The sequence below is a fragment of the Macaca fascicularis genome, chromosome 5 (genome assembly GCF_037993035.2).
Source record: "Macaca fascicularis isolate 582-1 chromosome 5, T2T-MFA8v1.1".
Taxonomy (NCBI): Eukaryota; Metazoa; Chordata; class Mammalia; order Primates; family Cercopithecidae; genus Macaca; species Macaca fascicularis.
Window position 1 is genome coordinate 158965135 of NC_088379.1, and position 8500 is coordinate 158973634.

The 8500-nt window shown below is 44.3% G+C and overlaps 1 long non-coding RNA gene across 1 annotated transcript; it reads left to right on the forward strand.

Moving 5' to 3' along the window:
* The first annotated feature begins 1612 nt into the window (after window positions 1-1612).
* Window positions 1613-8093, forward strand: LOC141410349 (uncharacterized). Its single transcript, XR_012435186.1, has 2 exons — window positions 1613-1787; window positions 7716-8093. It is a non-coding gene; the product is annotated as an uncharacterized lncRNA (long non-coding RNA).
* Window positions 8094-8500: the final 407 nt, after the last annotated feature.

The window sequence follows — 8500 nt, forward strand, 5'->3', positions numbered from 1 at the left end:
TTGTTTTATATATCTGAGAGCTCCAGTATTTGGTGCATGTATATTTATAATTGTTATATTCTCTTGCTGGATTGATTCTGTTATTATGTATACAATGTCCTTCTTTGTCTCTCTTTACTGCTTTCAACTTGAAGTCTGTTTTGTCTGATATAAATATAGCTATTCTTGCTCACTTTTGGCTTCAATTTGCATCAAATATCTGTTTCCATCCTTTCATTTTTCAGTCTATGTGTGTCTTTACAGGTGAGGTGTGTTTCTTGTAGACAGCATATTTTTTGGGGGAGACCTTGTATTTTTATCCATTTAACCAGTCAGTCTCTTTTAAGTGGGGGAATTTAAGCCATTTACATTCAATGTTATTGTTGCCAGGTGAGGACTTCTGCCATTTTATTGATTGTGTTCTGGTTTTTTAATATATTCTTTGCTCCTTTCTCTCTTATTGTTTATTTTTGAGGTTGAGTGGTTTTCAGTAGTGACAAGTTTTGATTCCTTTTTCTTTTTCCTTTATGTATCAGCTCTACCAGGGAGTGATATAGTTTGGATATTTTTTCCCACTGAGATCTCTTGTTGAATTGTAATCCCCAGTGTTGAAGGTGGGGTCTGGTGGGAGATGTTTGGGTCATGGGGGTAGATCCCTCATGTTTTGGTGATGTCCTTGTAACAGTGAGTACTCACAAGGTCTGGTTGTTTAAGTGTATGGCACTTCCCCTCTACTTTCTGGATTGCTCCTGCTTTGCCATGTGATGTGCCTGCTCCCTCTTCACCTTCTACCATTATTGACAGCTCTCTGAGGCTTCATCAGAAGTTGAGCAGATGCCAGGACCATGCCTCCTGTAAAGTCTGCAGAACTGTGAGGCGATTAAACCTCTTTTCTTTATATATTACTGTCTCAGGTATTTCTTTATAGCAATGCAAGAATGGCTTAACACATAAAATTGGTACCAGCAGTGGAACATTGCTGTGTCAGGTCTCTGAGCCCAAGCTAAGCCATCATAACCCCTGTGACCTGCATGTATACATCCAGAGGGCCTGGAGCAACTGAAGAACCATAAAAGATGACATTCCACCATGGTGATTTGTTCCTGCCCCACCCCAACTAATTAATCGACCTTGTGACATTCCTCCCCTGTACAATGAGTCTCATAATCTCCCCATCCTGCACGTTGTGACCCCTGCCCCTGCCTGCAAGAGATAACCACCTTTAACTGTAATTTTCGACTACCTACCCAAATCCTATAAAACTGCCCCACCCCTATCTCCCTTGGCTGACTCCATTTTTGGACTCAGCCTGCCTGCAACCAGGCGATTAAAAAGCTTTATTGCTCACACAAAGCCTGTTTGGTGGTCTCTTCACATGGATTCGCATGACGTTTGGTGCTGAAGACCTGGGACAGGGGGACTCCTTTGGGGGACAGGTCCCCTGTCCTCACCCTTTCTTCGTGAGGAGATCCACCTACAACCTCGGGTCCTCAGAACAGCCCAAGGAACATCTTACCAATTTTAAATTGGGTAAGCAGCCTCTTTTTATTCTCTCCTCCAACCTCTCTCGCTATCCTTCCACCCTTCAATCTCTCCCTTCCTTAATTTCAGTTCCTTTCCCTTTCTTGTAAAGACAGAGGAGATGCGTTTTATCTGTGAACTCAAAACTCCAGCACTGGTTGTGGAATCGAAAAGATAGTCTTCCTTTGGTGTCTGATCACTGCGGGGATGCCTGCCTGATTATTCACCCACATTCAAGGTGTGTCTGATCACCGCATGGATGCCTGCCTTGTTCCTTCACCTTGGTGGCAAGTACCACCTCCCCTGGGTGGCACATACCACCTCCCTCCCTCTATGTCTCTACCCTCTCTTTTCTCTAAATTTACCTTTTTACTATGGGCAACTTTTCACCCTCCATTCCTCTTTCTTCTCCCTTAGCCTGTGTTCCAAAAAACTTAAAACGTCTTCAACTCTCACCTGATCTAAAACCTAAGCCTCTTATTTTCTTCTGTAACACCGCTTGGCCCCAGTACAAACTCAACAATGGTTCTAAATGGCCAGAAAACAACACTTTTAATTTCTCCATCCTAAAAGATCTAGATAATTTTTGTCGTAAAATGGGCCATTTGGTCTGAGGTGCCTGATGTCCAGGCATTCTTTTACATATTGGTCCCTCCCTAGTATCTGCTCCCAATGCGACTCATACCAAAACTTTCTTTTTTCACTCCTGTCTGTTCCTTCAGTCTCCACCCCAAGCTCTGAGTCCTTTGAATCCTCCTTTTCTATGGACCTATCTGGCCTCTCCCCTCCTCCCCAGGCTGCTCCTCGCCAGGCTGAGCCAGGTCCCAATTCTTCCTCAACCTCCACTTCCCCACCCTATAATCCTTCTATCACCTCCCCTCCTCACACCCGGTCCAGCTTATAGTTTTGCTCCATGACTAGCCCTCCCAACAATTTCCTTTTGGAGAGGTGACTGGGGCTGAAGGTATAGTCAAGGTGAATTCTCCTTTTCGTTATCCAACCTCTCCCAAATCAGTTAGCATTTAGGATCTTTTTCATCAACTATAAAAACCCAGCCCAGTTCATGGCCCATTTGGCAACAATCCTTAGATGCTTTACTGCTCTGGCCCCAGAGGGACCAGAAGGCCGTCTTATTCTCAGTATGTATTTTATTACCCAATCTGCTCCTGTCATTAGAAAAAGCTCCAAAAATTAGATTCCAGTCCTCAAACCCCACAACAGGATTTAATTAACCTCGCCTTCAAGGTGTACAATAATAGAGAAGAGGCAGTCAAGCAACAACATATTTCTGAGTTGCAATTACTTGCCTCTGCTGTGAGAGAAACCCCAGTCACATCTACAGCACACAAGAACTTCAAAACACCTAAACCACAGTGGCCAGGCATTCCTCCAGGACCTCCTCCCCCAGGATCTTGCTTCAAGTGCTGGAAATCTGGCCACTGGGCCAAGGAATGCCCACAGCCCAGGATTCCTCCTAAGTTATGTCCCATCTGTGTGGGATCCCACTGGAAATCAGACTACTTGCCCGGCAGCCACTGCCAGAGCTCCTGGAACTCTAGCCCAAGCCTCTCGGATTGATTCCTTTCCAGGTCTTCTCAGCTTAGTGGCTGAAAACTGACACTGCTCAATCACCTCAGAAGCCTCCTGGACCATCATAGATGCTTTGGGTAATTTTTACAATGGAGGGTAATTCCTTCCCTTCTTAATCAATACGGAGGCTACCCACTCCACATTACCTTCCTTTCAAGGGCCTGTTTCCCTTGCCTCCATAACTGTTGCGGGTATTGACGGTCAGGCTGCTAGACCCCTTAAAACTCCCCTATGCTGGTGCCAACTTGGACAACATTCTTTTATGCACTGTTTTTCAGTTATCCCCACCTGCCCAGTTCCCTTATTAGGTCAAGAAATTTTAACTAAACTCTCTGCTTCTCTGACTATTCCTGGACTACAGACACATCTCATTGCTGCCCTTCTCCCCAACCCAAAGCCTCCTTTGTGTCCTCCTCTTATATCTGCCAACTTCAACTCACAAGTATGGGACACCTCTACTCCCTCCCTGGCAACCAATCACATGCCCATTACTATCCCATTAAAACCTAATCACCCTTACCTGCTCAACACCAGTATCCCATCCCACAACAGGCTTTAAGGGACTAAAGCCTGTTATCACCCATCTGTTACAACATGGCCTCTTAAAGCCTACAAATTCTCCTTATAACTCCCCTATCCTACCCGTCCAGAAACCAGACAAGTCTTACAGGTTGGTTCAGGATCTTTGCCTTATTAATCAAATTGTCCTTCCCATCCATCCTATAGTGCCAAACCCATACACCCCCCTATCTTCAATACCCCCTTCCACAATTCACTATTCCATTCTTGATCTTAAAGATGCTTTTTTCACTATTCCCCTGCACCCCTGGTCCAAGCCTCTCTGCTTTTACCTGGACTGACCCTGACTTCCATCAGTCCCAGCAGCTTATCTGGGCTACACTGCCACAAGGCTTCAGGGACAGCCCTCATTACTTCAGCCAAGCTCTTTCTCATGATTTACTTTCTTTCCACCCCTCTGCTTCTCAACTTATTCAATATATTGATGACCTTCTACTTTGTAGCCCCTCCTTTGAATCTTCTCAACAAGACACCCTCCTGCTCCTTCAACATTTATGTTCTCCAAGGGATATCATGTATCCCCCTCCAAAGCTCAAATGTCTTCCTCATCCATTACCTACCTCGGCATAATTCTTCATGAAAACATGCGTGTGCTTCCTGCCGGTTATGTCCAGCTGATCTCTCAAACCCCAACCCCTTCTACAAAGCAAGAACTCCTTTCCTTCCAAGACATGGTTGAATACTTTTGCCTTTGGATACCTGGTTTTGCCATCCTAAGGAAACCATTATATAAACTCACAAAGGGAAAACTACCTGACCCCATAGATCCTAAATCCTTTCCCCACTCCTCTTTCTGTTCCTTAAAAACAGCTCTAGAGACTCCTCCCACACTAGCTCTCCCTGACTCATCCCAACCTTTTTCATTACACACAACCAAAGTGCAGGGCTGTGCAGTCAGAATTCTTATACAAGGATCGGTACCACACCCTGTAGCCTTTTTGTCCAAACAACTTGACTTTACTGTTTTAGGCTGGCCCTCATGTCTGCGTGTGGCAGCTGCTGCCACTCTAATACTTTTAGAGGCCCCCCAAATCACAAACTATGCTCAACTCACTCTACAGTTCTCGTAACTTTCAAAATCTATTTTCTTCTTCACACCTGACACATATACTTTCTGCGCCCCCAGCTCCTTCAGCTGTACTCACTCTTTGTTGAGTCTCCCACAATTACCATTGTTCCTGGCCTGGACTTCAGTCTCCCACATTATTCCTGATACCACACCTGATCCCTATGACTGTATCTCTCTAATCTACCTGGCATTCACTCCATTTCCTCATATTTTCTTCTTTCCTGTTCCTCTCCCTGATCACACGTGGTTTATTGATGGCAGTTCCACCAGGCCTAATCACCATTTACCAGCAAAGGCAGGCTATGCTATAAGTATCTTCCACATCTATCATTGAGGCTACCACTCTGCCCCACTCCACTACCTCTCAGCAAGCCAAACTCATTGCCTTAACTCAAGCCCTCACTCTTGCAAAAGGACTGCTTGTCAATATTTATACTGACTCTAAATATGCCTTCCATATCCTGCACCACCATGCTGTTATATGGGCTTAAAGAGGTTTTCTCACTATGCAAGGGTCCTCCATCATTAATGCCTCTTTAATAAAAACTCTCCACAAGGCTGCTTTACTTCCAAAGGAAGCTGGAGTCCTTCCCTGCAAAGGCGGTCAAAGGGCCTCAGACCCCATTGCTCAAGGCAACAATTATGCTGATAAGACAGCTAAAGAAGCAGCCAGTATTCCTACTTCTTTCCCTCACGGCCAGTTTTTCTCCTTCTCATCAGTCACTCCTACTTACTCTCCCATGGAAGTTTCCACCTATCGATCTCTCCCCACTCAAGTCAAATGGTTCTTGAACCAAGGAAAATATCTCCTTCCAGTCTCACAGGACCATTCTATTCTGTCATCCTTTCATAACCTCTTCAATGTAGGTTACAAGCTACTAGTCCATCTCTCAGAACCTCTCATTTCCTTTCCATCATGGAAATTTATCCTTGAGGAAATGACTTCTCAGTGTTCCATCTGCTATTCTACTACTCCTCAAGGATTGTTCAGGACCCCTCCATTCCCTACACATCAAGCTCGGGGATTTGCCCCTGCCCAGGACTGGCAAATTGACTTTACTCACATGCTCTGAGTCAGGATACTAAAATACCTCTTGGTCTGGGTAGATACTTTCACTGAATGGGTAGAGGCCTTTCCCACAGCATCTAAGAAGGCCACCATGGTCATTTCTTCCCTTCTGTCAGATGTAATTCTTCAGTTTGGCCATCCCACCTCTATATAGTCCAATAATCGACTGGCCTTTATTAGTCAAATCACCCAAGCAGTTTCTCAGGCTCTTGGTATTCAGTGGAACCTTCATACCCCTTAGCATCCTCAATTTTCAGGAAAGGTAGAACAGACTAATGGTCTTTTAAAGACACACCTCACTAAGCTCAGCTGCCAACTTAAAAAGGACTGGACAGTACTTTTGCCTCTTGCCTTTCTCAGAATTAGAGCCTGTCCTTGAGATGCTACAGGGTACAGTCCATTTGAACTTTTATATGGACGCACTTTGTTGCTCAATGCCAACCTCATCCCAGATGTCAGCTCTCTAGGTGACTATCCTCCAGTCCTCCAGAAGGCTAGACAGAAAATTCACCAGGCTGCTAATCTTCTCTTTCCTACTCTACATTCCCAGCCATATGAAGACACCCTAGCTGGACGATCAGTTCTTGTTAAGAATCTGACCCCTCAAACTCTACAACCTCGATGGACCAGACCCTACTTAGTCATCTATAGTACCCCAACTGCTGTCTGCCTGCAGGACCCTCTCCATTCCTGTTCCAGTGACCCCCTCCATATCACTGTTCCAGAATAAAGCTGTATCTGTCAGCCAGCCAGCCTGATCTCTCCTCTTCCTCCTGGAAGCCTCAAGTACTCACCCCTACTTCCCTTAAACTCGCTCACATTTCTGAAGAACAGTAGTCACCCTTATGAGCTTAATACATCCCTTCATTCTATTAGGTTTATTCATCCTTACTCTACTTTTTGTAACAGGGCTTTATATAGTCACCCCCACTACTTGGATTGCACCCTAAAAACTTGTCATCCCTACTATCTTCTGTCTAGTCATACTCCTATTCACCATTCCCAACTACTCAAAAATGCCCTGCCCTTATTTACAATGCTAGTTTACACTTTTTCTCTAAACCATCATAATTGATATCTCCCGGTTTTACCTCAAACTGCCACTCTTGACTCCCTCATAGAGTGGGTAGATGATCTTTGCTGACAGGGCATCCTCCAATACTTTCACCCTGATGAAGTCCTATTCTTTACTTTTATACTCACTCTTATTCTGGTTCCCATTCTTATGCCACCCTCTACCTCTCCCCAGCTATCTCCACCACACCGTCAATCTCACTCACTCTCTTGTAGCTCTTTCTTATCCTTTTTTAACAACAATTGCTGACTTTGCATGTCTCTTTGCTCCAAAATCACCGAGGCCTTGACTTACTCACTGCTAAAAAAAAAAAAAAAAAAAAAAAGAGGACTCTATATTTTTTAATGAAGAGTGTTGTTTTTACCTAAATCAATCTGGCCTGGTATATAACAACATATTAATAAAAAAAACTCAAGGATAGAGCCCCAAAACTCGCCAACCAAGCAAATAATTGTGCTGAACCCCCTTGGATACTCTCTAATTGGATGTCCTGGGTCCTCCCAATTCTTAGTCCTTTAATACCTGTTTTTCTCCTTTTCTTATTCAGACCTTGTGTCTTCCGTTTAGTTTCTCAATTCATACAAAACCGCATCCAGGCTGTCACCAATCATTCTATATGACAAATGCTCCTTCTAACAACCCCACAATATCACCCCTTACCCCAAAAGCTTTCTTCACTTTAATTTCTCCCTCTCAAGGTTCCCATATCACGTCTAATCCGGCTTGAAGCAGCCCTAAGAAACATTGCCCATTATCTCTCCATACCACCCCTAAAAATTTTGCTGCCCCAGTACTTCACTACTATTTTGTTTTGTTTTTCTTATTAATATAAGAAGACAGGAATGTCAGGCCTGAGCCCAAGCTAAGCCATCATAACTCCTGTGACCTACACGTATACATCCAGAGGGCCTGGAGCAACTGAAGAACCACAAAAGATGACATTCCAGCATTGTGATTTGTTCCTGCCACACCTCAATGAATCAGTCGACCTTGTGACATTCCTCCCCTGGACAATGAGTCTCATGATCTCCCCATCCTGCACCTTGTGATCCCTGCCTCTGCCCACAAGAGATAACCACCTTTAACTGTAATTTTCCACTAGCTACCCAAATCCTATAAAAGTGCCCCACCTCTATCTCCCTTTGCTGACTCTTTTTGGACTCAACCCACTTGCACACAAGTGAAATAAACAGCCTTGCTGCTCACACAAAGCCTATTGGTGAACTCTCTTCACACATACTTACATGACACTATGAAATACCTGAAACTGTGGAGGTGACTTTACAACTGGGTACTGGGCAGAAGTTGCAAGAGTTTGGAAGGCTCACAAGAAGACAGGAAGATGAGGGAAAGTTTGGAACTTCAGAGACTGGTTAAATGGTTGAGACAAAAATTCTGAAGGTGATATAGACAATTGAGTCCAGGCTGCTGAGGTCTCATATGGAGATGAATAAGTTACTGGGAACTGAAGCAAAGGTCACCCTTGTCATGCCTTAGCAAAGACCTTGGCTGTATTGTGTCTATGACCTAGAGATCTGTAGAAATTTAAACTTGAGAGTGATGACCTAGGGGATCTGGTGGAAGAAATCTCTTAGTAGCAAAGTTTTCAAGAAGTTGA